The sequence below is a fragment of the Lissotriton vulgaris genome, chromosome 7 (genome assembly GCF_964263255.1).
Source record: "Lissotriton vulgaris chromosome 7, aLisVul1.2, whole genome shotgun sequence".
NCBI classification, from domain to species: Eukaryota; Metazoa; Chordata; class Amphibia; order Caudata; family Salamandridae; genus Lissotriton; species Lissotriton vulgaris.
Window position 1 is genome coordinate 1,503,719,837 of NC_141695.1, and position 14,268 is coordinate 1,503,734,104.

At 58.7% G+C, this 14,268-nt stretch overlaps 1 protein-coding gene across 1 annotated transcript in view; it reads left to right on the forward strand.

Annotated features, from left to right (window-relative positions):
* The window catches only part of PHF20 (PHD finger protein 20), a 1,006,161-nt gene that overhangs the window by 461,078 nt on the left and 530,815 nt on the right, over positions 1-14,268 (forward strand). The gene's annotated exons all lie outside the window — the stretch shown is intronic.

The window sequence follows — 14,268 nt, forward strand, 5'->3', positions numbered from 1 at the left end:
CGGAAGGGAGAAGGGTGCGAGGCGGAAGGGAGAAGGGTGCGAGGCGGAGGGGAGAAGGGTGCGAGGCGGAGGGGAGAAGGGTGCAAGGCGGAGGGGAGAAGGGTGCAAGGCGGAGGGGAGAAGGGTGCAAGACAGAGGGGAAAAGGGTGCAAGGCAGAGGGGAGAAGGGTGAAGGGTGCAAGGCGGAGGGAGAGAAGGGTGAAGGATGCAAGGCAGAGGGGAGAAGGGTGCAAGACAGAGGGAAGAAGGGTGCAAGGCAGAGGGGGAGAAGGGTGCAAGGCAGAGGGGGAGAAGGGTGCAAGGCAGAGGGGAGAAGGGTGCAAGGCAGAGGGGAGAAGGGTGAAAGATGCAAGGCAGAGGGGAGAAGGGTGCAAGACAGAGGGAAGAAGGGTGCAAGGCAGAGGGGGAGAAGGGTGCAAGGCAGAGGGGGAGAAGGGTGCAAGGCAGAGGGGAGAAGGGTGCAAGGCAGAGGGGAGAAGGGTGCAAGGCAGAGGGGAGAAGGGTGAAGGATGCAAGGCAGAGGGGAGAAGGGTGCAAGACAGAGGGAAGAAGGGTGCAAGGCAGAGGGGGAGAAGGGTGCAAGGCAGAGGGGGAGAAGGGTGCAAGGCAGAGGGGAGAAGGGTGCAAGGCAGAGGGGAGAAGGGTGAAGGATGCAAGGCAGAGGGGAGAAGGGTGAAGGATGCAAGGCAGAGGGGAGAAGGGTGAAAGGCAGAGGGGGAAAAGGGTGCAAGGCAGAGGGGGAGAAGGGTGCAAGGCAGAGGGGGAGAAGTGTGCAAGGCAGAGGGGGAGAAGTGTGCAAGGCAGAGGGGGAGAAGGGTGCAAGCCAGAGGGGGAGAAGGGTGCAAGGCAGAGGGGAGAAGGGTGCAAGGCAGAGGGGAGAAGGGTGCAAGGCAGAGGGGAGAAGGGTGCAAGGCAGAGGGGAGAATGGTGGAAGGCAGAGGGGAGAAGGGTGCAAGGCGGATGGGGAGAAGGGTGAAGGGTGCAAGGCGGAGGGGAGAAGGGTGAAGGGTGCAAGGCGGAGGGGGAGAAGGGTGAAGGGTGCAAGGCGGAGGGGGTGAAGGGTGCAAGGCGGAGGGGGAGAAGGGTGAAGGGTGCAAGGCGGAGGGGGAGAAGGGTGCAAGGCGGAGGGGAGAAGGGTGCAAGGCGGAGGGGAGAAGGGTGCAAGGCGGAGGGGAGAAGGGTGCAAGGCGGAGGGGAGAAGGGTGCGAGGCGGAGGGGAGAAGGGTGCGAGGCGGAGAGAAGGGTGCAAGGCGGAGAGGAGAAGGGTGCAAGCAGAGCGGGAGAAGAGTGAAAGGGGGAGGCTCAGAAGGGTGCAAGGCAGAGGGCGAGAAGGGTGCAAGGCAGAGGGCGAGAAGGGTGCAAGGCAGAGGGCGAGAAGGGTGCAAGGCAGAGGGCGAGAAGGGTGCAAGGCAGAGGGCGAGAAGGGTGCAAGGCAGGGGGGAGAAGGGTGCAAGGCAGGGGGCGAGAAGGGTGCAAGGCAGGGGGCAATAAGGGTGCAAGGCAGGGGGCGAGAAGGGTGCAAGGCAGGGGGGAGAAGGGTGCAAGGCAGGGGGCGAGAAGGGTGCAAGGCAGGGGGCAATAAGGGTGCAAGGCAGGGGGCGAGAAGGGTGCAAGGCAGGGGGCGAGAAGGGTGCAAGGCAGAGGGCGAGAAGGGTGCAAGGCAGAGGGCGAGAAGGGTGCAAGGCAGAGGGCGAGAGGGGTGCAAGGCAGAGGGCGAGAAGGGTGCAAGGCAGAGGGCGAGAAGGGTGCAAGGCGGAGGGCGAGAAGGGTGCAAGGCGGAGGGGGAGAAGGGTGCAAGGCGGAGGGGGAGAAGGGTGCAAGGCGGAGGGGAGAAGGGTGCAAGGCGGAGGGGAGAAGGGTGCAAGGCGGAGGGGAGAAGGGTGCAAGGCGGAGGGGAGAAGGGTGCAAGGCGGAGGGGAGAAGGGTGCGAGGCGGAGGGGAGAAGGGCGCGAGGCGGAGAGGAGAAGGGTGCGAGGCGGAGAGGAGAAGGGTGCAAGGCGGAGAGGAGAAGGGTGCAAGCAGAGCGGGAGAAGGGTGAAAGGGGGAGGCTCAGAAGGGTGCAAGGCAGAGGGCGAGAAGGGTGCAGGGCAGAGGGCGAGAAGGGTGCAAGGCAGAGGGCGAGAAGGGTGCAAGGCAGAGGGCGAGAAGGGTGCAAGGCAGAGGGCGAGAAGGGTGCAAGGCAGAGGGCGAGAAGGGTGCAAGGCAGAGGGCGAGAAGGGTGCAAGGCAGAGGGCGAGAAGGGTGCAAGGCAGAGGGCGAGAAGGGTGCAAGGCAGGGGGGAGAAGGGTGCAAGGCAGGGGGCGAGAAGGGTGCAAGGCAGGGGGCAATAAGGGTGCAAGGCAGGGGGCGAGAAGGGTGCAAGGCAGGGGGGAGAAGGGTGCAAGGCAGGGGGCGAGAAGGGTGCAAGGCAGGGGGCAATAAGGGTGCAAGGCAGGGGGCGAGAAGGGTGCAAGGCAGGGGGCGAGAAGGGTGCAAGGCAGAGGGCGAGAAGGGTGCAAGGCAGAGGGCGAGAAGGGTGCAAGGCAGAGGGCGAGAGGGGTGCAAGGCAGAGGGCGAGAAGGGTGCAAGGCAGAGGGCGAGAAGGGTGCAAGGCGGAGGGCGAGAAGGGTGCAAGGCGGAGGGGGAGAAGGGTGCAAGGCGGAGGGGGAGAAGGGTGCAAGGCGGAGGGGAGAAGGGTGCAAGGCGGAGGGGAGAAGGGTGCAAGGCGGAGGGGAGAAGGGTGCAAGGCGGAGGGGAGAAGGGTGCAAGGCGGAGGGGAGAAGGGTGCGAGGCGGAGGGGAGAAGGGTGCGAGGCGGAGAGGAGAAGGGTGCGAGGCGGAGAGGAGAAGGGTGCAAGGCGGAGAGGAGAAGGGTGCAAGCAGAGCGGGAGAAGGGTGAAAGGGGGAGGCTCAGAAGGGTGCAAGGCAGAGGGCGAGAAGGGTGCAGGGCAGAGGGCGAGAAGGGTGCAAGGCAGAGGGCGAGAAGGGTGCAAGGCAGAGGGCGAGAAGGGTGCAAGGCAGGGGGGGAGAAGGGTGCAAGGCAGGGGGGGAGAAGGGTGCAAGGCAGGGGGGGAGAAGGGTGCAAGGCAGGGGGGGAGAAGGGTGCAAGGCAGGGGGGGAGAAGGGTGCAAGGCAGGGGGGAGAAGGGTGCAAGGCAGGGGGCGATAAGGGTGCAAGGCAGGGGGCGATAAGGGTGCAAGGCAGGGGGCGAGAAGGGTGCAAGGCAGAGGGCGAGAAGGGTGCAAGGCAGAGGGCGAGAACGGTGCAAGGCAGAGGGCGAGAAGGGTGCAAGGCAGAGGGCGAGAAGGGTGCAAGGCGGAGGGCGAGAAGGGTGCAAGGCGGAGGGCGAGAAGGGTGCAAGGCGGAGGGCGAGAAGGGTGCAAGGCGGAGGGGGAGAAGGGTGCAAGGCGGAGGGGGAGAAGGGTGCAAGGCGGAGGGGAGAAGGGTGCAAGGCGGAGGGGAGAAGGGTGCAAGGCGGAGGGGAGAAGGGTGCAAGGCGGAGGGGAGAAGGGTGCAAGGCGGAGGGGGAGAAGGGTGCAAGGCGGAGGGGGAGAAGGGTGCAAGGCGGAGGGGAGAAGGGTGCAAGGCGGAGGGGAGAAGGGTGCAAGGCAGAGGGCGAGAAGGGTGCAAGGCAGAGGGCGAGAAGGGTGCAAGGCAGAGGGCGAGAAGGGTGCAAGGCGGAGGGCGAGAAGGGTGCAAGGCGGAGGGGGAGAAGGGTGCAAGGCGGAGGGGGAGAAGGGTGCAAGGCGGAGGGGGAGAAGGGTGCAAGGCGGAGGGGGAGAAGGGTGCAAGGCGGAGGGGAGAAGGGTGCAAGGCGGAGGGGAGAAGGGTGCAAGGCGGAGGGGAGAAGGGTGCAAGGCGGAGGGGAGAAGGGTGCAAGGCGGAGGGGGAGAAGGGTGCAAGGCGGAGGGGGAGAAGGCGGAGGGGGAGAAGGGTGCAAGGCGGAGGGGAGAAGGGTGCGAGGCGGAGGGGAGAAGGGTGCGAGGCGGAGGGGAGAAGGGTGCGAGGCGGAGAGGAGAAGGGTGCGAGGCGGAGAGGAGAAGGGTGCAAGGCGGAGAGGAGAAGGGTGCAAGCAGAGCGGGAGAAGGGTGAAAGGGGGAGGCTCAGAAGGGTGCAAGGCAGAGGGCGAGAAGGGTGCAAGGCAGAGGGCGAGAAGGGTGCAAGGCAGAGGGCGAGAAGGGTGCAAGGCAGAGGGCGAGAAGGGTGCAAGGCAGGGGGGAGAAGGGTGCAAGGCAGGGGGCGAGAAGGGTGCAAGGCAGGGGGCAATAAGGGTGCAAGGCAGGGGGCGAGAAGGGTGCAAGGCAGGGGGCGAGAAGGGTGCAAGGCAGGGGGCGAGAAGGGTTCAAGGCAGGGGGCGAGAAGGGTGCAAGGCAGAGGGCGAGAAGGGTGCAAGGCAGAGGGCGAGAAGGGTGCAAGGCAGAGGGCGAGAAGGGTGCAAGGCAGAGGCCGAGAAGGGTGCAAGGCAGAGGCCGAGAAGGGTGCAAGGCAGAGGCCGAGAAGGGTGCAAGGCAGAGGGCGAGAAGGGTGCAAGGCAGAGGGCGAGAAGGGTGCAAAGCAAAGGGCAGAAAGGTGCAAGGTAGAGAAGGGTGCAAGTCGTAGGGGGAGAAGGGTGCAAGTCGGAGGGGGAGAAGGATGCAAGGCGGAGGGGCGAAGGGTGCAAGGCGGAGGGGCAAAGGGTGCAAGGCGGAGGGGCGAAGGGTGCAAGGCGGAGGGGAGAAGGGTGAAAGGCGGAGGTGGAGAAGGGTGCAAGGGGGAGGGCGAGAAGGGTGCATGGGGGAGTTCCGTATTTTAGTAGCACCTAGTTTCCAGAACCCATACCATGATGTGCTAAAGGAATGGGCGCAGAGTAACACAAATGTTTCTTTGCGATTGGCAGAGATCTTATTTAAGTAGGCTGATACTGACAGACAATCCATCATTCAGAACATTGGCAAATTGAATGCGGAATTGTCACAAGAAACTGATAAAAAAAGTAAAGTAAACACATTTGTGGCAGAAATTAAAGTGAAGATAAACAAGTATGAGGAGAATATCAGCTGCAAAACTCCCATTCAAATGTGATTACAAACGATTATGAAAGAGGGCAAATCTTCACCTTTGCCTTAAGGTTTGATACTATCAGGAGAGAAAGACTTTTCAAAAGTAAGAGGCAGAAGCGAGAGCAATATCAAAGCGAAAAAGCATCAGACGTTAGTTCAGACGTCGAAACAGATGTTGAGGAACCCCCTACAAGTGAAAGGAGTAGTTTACGTAAACATCTGTTTATTAAGAGATGTATTTTTTTACGGTTAGACTTTTTGAAACACTAGATGATAGAATATTTGAATCCAAATCTAGAATATTTGAATCCAAATATGCAGCGATACAGTTACTATGCATTACTACAATGTGGACACTCAGATCTGTAGGCCCATTCAGGGCAAAATGTGTTGCTACCTATTCTATGTGGTACATGCATTCATTAATTGAAATACGTTATGCACCTAAGCCCATTTAGGGCTTGAAAATCACAAATTTAAGGTGATACAACAGACATATTAAGAGGTTGACAAAACTCAATATGAATACTGTTAGACGGACCGGGAGGGTCGGCCGAGTATAAGGGGAGAGGTCTCCAGGGAGAGCCGTCTCCAGCGATCGTACAGACAAGTAACTTCCCCCCCACAGACGGACACCACACACGGATAAGGTTAAACGATACTTTATCAGCAATTCTTCGAGTACGGTTAAATGATACAAGGAGGTCTGGACTCAGGGGTCCCCTCGGTTCGGGTCTCTGGTGGGGAAAAAGGGGTAGCGGGACAGTCTTGTTACCAATTGGGTAGATAAATAGCTCTCAATCCTCGAGCTCGGCGTTCTAGATGATCGGGCCGCGGCGGAGCCAGCAGGTCCCGAGTTGGTTGAAGGCAGCGACGGTCCGCGGCGGAGCCAGCAGGTCCCGATGAAGATGGTGGTACAAACGGTCCGCGGCCATGCCAGCAGGTCCCGACGACGATGAAGGTTTACGGAGGTTACGGCAGCGCCAACAGGCAGGACGATAGTTCACAAGGAGGGGCTATGGCAGCGCCAGTAGTCCATCAAGGATGAGTTCTTCTCTGCGTCTCTCGACTCCAGGATACAACTGCCTTCCTGTTCTGGAGCTGCCTCAGTTATAGGGCTGGTGCCCTTTGATGTCCCGACCCTCGCACTTGGAGGTCGGGGGGTCCAGGATGAGGGAGTCCAGACACCCAGCAGGGGGGTGGAGCCAGCGCCCGGGGAGGCTGGGGGCGAGCGGTATCTGGCGGGGGAGAGCCATCGACACCTCTTTCTCCCATTGACCTGCCAAGTAGTCCGCTCACCTCCTGGGTGGATGGTGGTGCCGGGATGTCTGAGGCCTGGCCAGGCCCAGGGTTAGGGTCGATCGGAGGCCACGCGGCCTCGTGGTGCAGTGTCCAAGATGGCGCCCGGGTCGGGCGCGCGGGCCAGTAGTGGATCGGGCCCACGAGGTCGATATGTTCAGAGGCAGGGGTCCCGGAGGGGGACGGAAAACGTGAAGTGGTGGTGTGTAACACTTGAGGGACCGGGCTCGGGCCTGGTCGGGCAGAGGGGGAGCGGGCCCTTTATGTGGCCTGTCCAACATGCGTCCCCCCCAGCTGAAGGCGGGGAGAGTCACCCATCCTCTTGGGGACTCTCCTCGTCGAGGCGGAAAAAGCGTGACAGGCCATCCGCGTTGGCGTGGTCTTGCCCAGGTCGATGTTCCACAGTGAAGTCCATCCCCTGTAGGGAGATGGACCAACGTAGTAGTTTTGGGTTCTCCCCCCGCATCTGCATCAGCCACTGCAGGGGTCGATGATCGGTCTGTACCCGAAAGTGTGTGCCAAAGAGATAGGGCCGGAGCTTTTTGAGGGCCCATACCACGGCGAAGGCCTCCCTCTCGATGGTGCTCCAGCGTTGTTCTCGAGGCAGGAGTCGCCGGCTGATGAAGGCCACTGGCTGATCAAGGCCTTCGGGGTTCAATTGAGACAGGACCGCCCCAATGCCGTGGTCGGAGGCATCCGTCTGGACGACGAATTCCCGGCTGTAGTCGGGGGCCTGGAGCACAGGGGCGGAGCACATGGCGGCCTTCAGTTGTTCGAAGGCTGTTTGACAATCTGGTGTCCAGTTGACCTTCTTTGGTTGATTTTTGGACGTGAGTTCTGTGAGGGGCCCCACTATGCTACCATAGTCCTTCACGAACCGTCGGTAATAGCCCGTGAGTCCCAGAAAGGCGCGTACCTCGGTCTGGGTGATGGGGGGCTGCCAGGACTGGATGGCGGCGATCTTGAGCTGCAGAGGGGCCACCAGGCCGCTTCCCACCTGGTGTCCGAGGTAGGTCACGGACCCCTGACCAATCTGGCATTTGCTGGCCTTGATCGTGAGGCCAGCTCGCTGAAGGGCCTGTAGCACCTCTCGGAGGTGGTGGAGGTGGTCGGACCAGTGGTGGCTGTATACAGCGATGTCGTCTAGGTAGGCGGCACTGAATCCTTCGAGTCCGGCCAAGACCTGATTAACGAGTCTCTGAAACGTTGCTGGGGCATTCTTCATGCCGAAGGGCATGACCTTGAAATGATAATGGCCGTCAGGAGTGGAAAACGCAGATCGTTCTTGGGCCCGGGGTGTGAGGCCAATCTGCCAGTAGCCCGCCGTCAGGTCGAAAATGCTGAGGTAGCGGGCAGCTCCCGTGCGGTCGATTAGTTCGTCTGCCCGGGGGATGGGATGTGCGTCTGTTCTGGTGACCGCATTCAAGCCCCGGTAGTCGACGCAGAACCGGAGTTCCGGTGTGGTGCCGGGGGTGGCTGCTTTGGGGACCAGTACTACTGGGCTGGCCCAGGGGCTGTCTGAGGGCTCAATGACCCCGAGTGTGAGCATCTTGGTTACTTCTTCTTGGATGCAGGCCCGTACCCGGTCTGGTACGCGGTAGGCCCTGTGGCGGATAGGGGGGCTGTCCCCCGTGTCCACGTCGTGCACACACCAGGAGGTGACACCTGGGGTGAGGGAAAACAGGCTGGCGAACTGCAACAGAAGGTCTCGACATTCTTGGCGTTGTTCCAGGGTAAGGGCCTCCGAGAGTCGGACCCCGTCCACGGAGCCGTCTTTCTCCCGAGTCCGTAGGAGGTCAGGGGGGGGTTCGGAGTCTTCTTCGGCTCCATTGTCTGTGGCCATCAGGAGGCTGAGTTCTGAACGCACGAAATGGGGTTTCAGTCTATTAGTGTGGAGAACCCGGAGGGGGTTCCATGAAGATTCCATGTCGATGAGATAGGTGACAGGGCTCTTGCGCTCGACTACTTTGAAGGGCCCCGTCCACTTGTCTTGCAGGGCGCATGGTTCGGTGGGGGACATCACCCATACTTGTTGGCCAGGTTCAAATTCGATGGAGGAGGCATTTTGGTCATACCACTTTTTCATGTCCTCTTGACTGGCCTCCAAGTTTGCTTTCGCCAGCTCTCTGAACCGTCGGGTCTGGTTGCGGAGGGTTAGGAGGTATTTGAAGACATCTGGAGGGTTCTTTAGAGGGGGCATTTCCCAGCCTTCTTTGACTAGGCTGAGCGGCCCCCGTACGGGGTGTCCATACAACAGTTCAAACGGGCTGAAGCCGAGGGACTTCTGGGGGACCTCTCGATATGCGAAGAGGAGGCACGGCAGTAGCACATCCCACTGGCGACGGAGGGGCTCTTCCAACCCCCCAATCATCCCTTTGAGCGTGCGGTTGAACCGCTCGACGAGTCCGTTTCCTTGAGGGTGATAGGGGGTCGTGAATCGGTAGGTGACCCCACACTGTTGCCAGAGGGACTTCATATATTTTGAAATAAAGTTCGTGCCTCTGTCGCTGACGACTTCTCGGGGGAAGCCCACACGGGAGAAGATCCCCATCAGGGCCCGGCCGACTACCGGGGCTGTCACAGTTCGCAGGGGAACAGCCTCGGGGTAGCGGGTGGCGTGGTCCACCAGTACCAGGATGAACCGATGTCCTTGTGCTGTACGGGGGTCCAGGGGCCCCACAATGTCTATCCCGACCCTCTCGAACGGGGTGGTGACCACTGGGAATGGTTGCAGGGGGGCTTTTAGTTTGCGGCCGCTCTTTCCACTGGCTTGGCACGTGGGACAAGATCGGCAATGCTGGAGTACATCATTCCTCATTTTAGGCCAGAAGAAGTGGGTCACTAGGCGGCTGTAAGTTTTATCCTGACCCAGGTGTCCAGCCAGGGGGACATCGTGGGCCAGATTTAGCAAGAAGTCTCTAAAACGGAGGGGCACCACTAGCACTCGACTGGCCCCCAACTCCGCGATCCTTTGTTCACTGTATAGCAGATCATTGTCCCAATAGACCCAATGCGTTCCGGAGGTATCCCCTGCGCTCTGGGCGAGGGCTTGGCGGCGGAGTCCCTCGAAGGAGGGACAGGTCTTCTGCTCTTGGCGAAACTGCTCCTGTGTGGGCCCCCCCTCTTGATGCCACTGGTCGAGGCCAGAGAGGTCCGGAGGTTGAGCTGGTTCTGGGGGGACGGCACGGTCGGTGTCTTCGACTGGAGCGACCGGGGGAGGAGGCGCCGGCCATTCAGGTTCCTCGGGTCGGGGATTGGCACGGGCGGCCATGGACCGGGTGGTGACGCACGCCCAGTCCGGGATGCCTAACATCCCCAGGTGTTCTCTTCGTTCTACAGCTGCCCACGGAGAGCTTTCAAGGTCATTCCCCAGGAGGCAGTCTACGGGGGCATCATCTCGGACCGTCACCTTCAACATGCCGGAGACTCCTCCCCATTCGAAAGGGACGCAGGCCATCCGACACAGACTCTCCGAGTTATCGGCTGAACGGACAGGGCAGAGAATATTTGGTAGGAACTGTTCTGGGGTCACCAGGTGACAGCGGACGGCTGTTACACTGGCCCCGGTGTCACGGAGGGCTTCGGCCCGGCGTCCATTGATGCTCACCCATTGGCTGTACTTCCGGGTATTAGCGGGTAGGGGGACCCGCGGGACCATGTCTTTCCCCCCTAAGCAGGCTAGAGCCATGGCGGCTGGCTCCCATTCTTGATGTCCTTGCTCATATTCTTCTTGTTCCTCGGAGATCTGTTCTTCCCCCAGGGCAGCGGCAGCCACCTGGCGGGGTCTTGGGCTCTGGTTCTGTGGGCAATTTGGGTCGTTTGCGTAGTGGCCGACTCGCTGGCATCGATGACACGTGACATTGGCCCTATATCCCGGTCGTGCCGGGGTGCTGCCCCGGTTGGCCGGGGGAGTGGTGTTGGCAGCGGGGGCGGCCGGAGTGCTGTCTCTTCCTCTTCCTTGGCCCCCTCCTCCCCCTCCTCGGGGACGGTGCTGACCGTGGTGGTTTCGGTTCTGCTCATAGGACCCATTCCGGCCCACTCTGGTGATTTCCCACCGGTCAGCTTCGGCTGCGAGCTGCCGTGGATCAGTCAATTTACTGTTGAGGAGGTGCTGCCGGAGCTCGATGAAGCAATTGTTTGACAGATGCTCCCACACCATGAGATTGAAGAGCTGTTCGTAAGTTGTGACATTGCTTCCTTTGATCCAACCCTCGAAGGCTCTGCTGAAATAGTTAACGTACTCCACCCAAGTAGTACCCGAGATGCGGGTGCAGTCTCTGAACCTCTGGCGGTACATCTCGGGTGTGAGCCCATAGCGGGTGAGGAGGGCTGCTTTCATGTGGTCATAGGAGGTCATCAGATGGTCCGGGAGCTGTAGCAGGGCATCGCGGCCCTCATTGAGGAATCTCCCCCATAGACCGGCTCCCCAGTCGCTTCGATCGATCCGGTGGGAGGTCATAGCTATTTCGTAGGCCTTGAACCATTGTTGGATGTCGTCCTCCCGGAAGTATTCTCGAACGACATCCTTGGGGATGTGTACCTTCTTATCTGTTGCTCCCGGGGTGCGGGGTTGCTCGGTCACCCCTGATTCCTTGTTCTGCTTGCGTAAGTCTATCTCAGCTAATTTGCGCTCATGTTCATATGCCAGTCTTTTTTCCTCGAGCTCTCTTTGTCTCTGTTTTTCCTCTCTTTCTTCTCGGAGCCTCAGATGTTCTAAGTTCAGTTTCTGTTCGGCCAACTTGAGTTCACCATCCATTTTGAGCCGGGCCATTTCTAGTTCATGTAGTCTTGTTCTTTCTCGTTCCTGGATCTCGTCTTGCGAGAGGCCCGTTCTTCGCTCCTCGGGAGCCGCGGTGTCTTTTTCTACTGCTGCGATATTTTGGTCCGGGGGTCTGACGGCCCCGGTTTCTGCCCAGGACTCCAGGGCCTGCTTGAAATCATCTTTGGTACTTAGACCGGTGGTAGCGATACCTAGTTCGATGCAGAATTGTTTTAATTCACGATGGCTGTATTCTTCCAATTTCTCCATCTGAAATTTCTCGGTGGATCCGCTTTCTTTGGTCGTCATCGTGATTTCGTCGTGGGGTGAGCTACTCTCTGTACGATTATGCGGTGATTCGGATCGCGCCGCTGGCCACCAATGTTAGACGGACCGGGAGGGTCGGCCGAGTATAAGGGGAGAGGTCTCCAGGGAGAGCCGTCTCCAGCGATCGTACAGACAAGTAACTTCCCCCCCACAGACGGACACCACACACGGATAAGGTTAAACGATACTTTATCAGCAATTCTTCGAGTACGGTTAAATGATACAAGGAGGTCTGGACTCAGGGGTCCCCTCGGTTCGGGTCTCTGGTGGGGAAAAAGGGGTAGCGGGACAGTCTTGTTACCAATTGGGTAGATAAATAGCTCTCAATCCTCGAGCTCGGCGTTCTAGATGATCGGGCCGCGGCGGAGCCAGCAGGTCCCGAGTTGGTTGAAGGCAGCGACGGTCCGCGGCGGAGCCAGCAGGTCCCGATGAAGATGGTGGTACAAACGGTCCGCGGCCACGCCAGCAGGTCCCGACGACGATGAAGGTTTACGGAGGTTACGGCAGCGCCAACAGGCAGGACGATAGTTCACAAGGAGGGGCTACGGCAGCGCCAGTAGTCCATCAAGGATGAGTTCTTCTCTGCGTCTCTCGACTCCAGGATACAACTGCCTTCCTGTTCTGGAGCTGCCTCAGTTATAGGGCTGGTGCCCTTTGATGTCCGGACCCTCGCACTTGGAGGTCGGGGGGTCCAGGATGAGGGAGTCCAGACACCCAGCAGGGGGGTGGAGCCAGCGCCCGGGGAGGCTGGGGGCGAGCGGTATCTGGCGGGGGAGAGCCATCGACACCTCTTTCTCCCATTGACCTGCCAAGTAGTCCGCTCACCTCCTGGGTGGATGGTGGTGCCGGGATGTCTGAGGCCTGGCCAGGCCCAGGGTTAGGGTCGATCGGAGGCCACGCGGCCTCGTGGTGCAGTGTCCAAGATGGTGCCCGGGTCGGGCGCGCGGGCCAGTAGTGGATCGGGCCCACGAGGTCGATATGTTCAGAGGCAGGGGTCCCGGAGGGGACGGAAAACGTGAAGTGGTGGTGTGTAACACTTGAGGGACCGGGCTCGGGCCTGGTCGGGCAGAGGGGGAGCGGGCCCTTTATGTGGCCTGTCCAACAAATACATAACTGAATTGTGTAATTTTCTTAATTTTAGAATGTCTCTTTGTATAAATATGAGACTGTCAGACAAGACGAATTCAAATATAACACTAGTAGCACTTTTGGGCGTATACCGGCAAGAAATTGTGATGTAGTCATTGCTTTACTATATAAACGCTACGGAGACTGGTGCAGAGCTTGAGAGATAGCACGTCGCAGGAGGATGGGGACGTTCCTGACCCTGACAGAGACGTCTCCCAGGACACGCCAGGCACATCACATACCTAGACAATCATTAGCTCCTGATTACACCCATTGACGTAGGCTACACGAGCTCTTATGCGTAGGTGGTGGGATTTGGAGGGGGCAGGGAGTTGGGGGACAGTTAAAGGGATGTGGGGGGGGGGGCAAGGGAGGAAAACTAAAAGCAGACATGTACACTCCTAGCGAAAGGGTTGTGACCGTTATTACACTTAGGCTTCTAACACTTCCCTGCTTGACGCCGCCCGACCTTCGGGTTGTGGGCTGAAAGGCTGTGTACGGAGCTGAACAGAGAATGGTGTATTGGGGAGTCAGAGATGCAATGTATGTATGGAAGTAGTCTGTTACATAAGTCTGCAATAAAAACGACTTAAAACATTTTTTAGAGACTTAATAGGGTTAAGATGGCTATCATCAGCATCATGAGTGATGCATGACATTTTGAATAGTTTGAATCTTTTTTTTTTTTTATGATTTTGACATTGAGAAGCCCCAGCGATGGTGTGAGAGTTTTGTGCTTCCCCATGGCGCCCTGCAGTTGTCTTGTTGCCCTTTCTCATATGCGATTCAGACACTGTTCATCACCACCCCCTTTTCTGAATCTTTCTCATATGCGACGTAGGAGCGGACAGTCCCATATAGTGTGAAAAAAGGTTGCCTCTTGTTGACAGCCACGCCGGCAGAGTGCACTGTGCCAGGTGCCCATTTTTACTAGGCCCCCCCCCCCCCCCCCCCCCCCCCCCCCCTTCGAGACGTACGATCTATGAAGGACGTTTAATTGGATTAAACTGAAGCAGAGAATGATAGCTGCTTCTCTTGGAGACATCAATGCTGTCTGCCAGTCCTCGTCTTCAATTTGCCCTACCTTATCCTGCCACTTATCACGCAGAGTCTGACGGGGATCTGGTAGATTATTACATAGTTTTCGATACGTTAGTGATATGGCTTTGGTGGGCATTGACTCAGAGTATCCGGTCCTCCAAGGGGGATGACTCCTTTAGGGTGCTTATATCTGGTAGTGCTGTCATAAGTGCATGGTGGACTTGCAACTATCGGAGCATTTCCCCCTGGGCTAATTTATATTTCTGTTGTAGTTCCATAAATTTAAGGATCTTGCCCTTCTTCACTAAATGACCAATGTAGGGTATACTAATCGTATCCCATTTGTCAAAGCCCTGCTGAAAACACAGAGGCCCAAGTTTTTGATTAGACCATAGGGGCGTGGCCTGAGTTAACACCCCCTTCCAATCCAGGCATTTAGTTGCCTGGTGCAAAATTTCAACTGTTTGTGCAGTGGGGCACACATACCTCCCCCTTCGGACCTTTGTATACTGAGTTCCTAGGCATCCTTCTCTCCCCATCTGATATCTGTCTAGCATATGGGCTGGGTCTACGGGCGAACGATATAGCCATGATTTATAGCCACTAATTGGGAGGCCCAGTAATAAAGTCTAACATCTTGAAGGTCAATCCCCCCATCGTACCACCCTTTAGTCAATTTATGTCGCCCTATACGAGG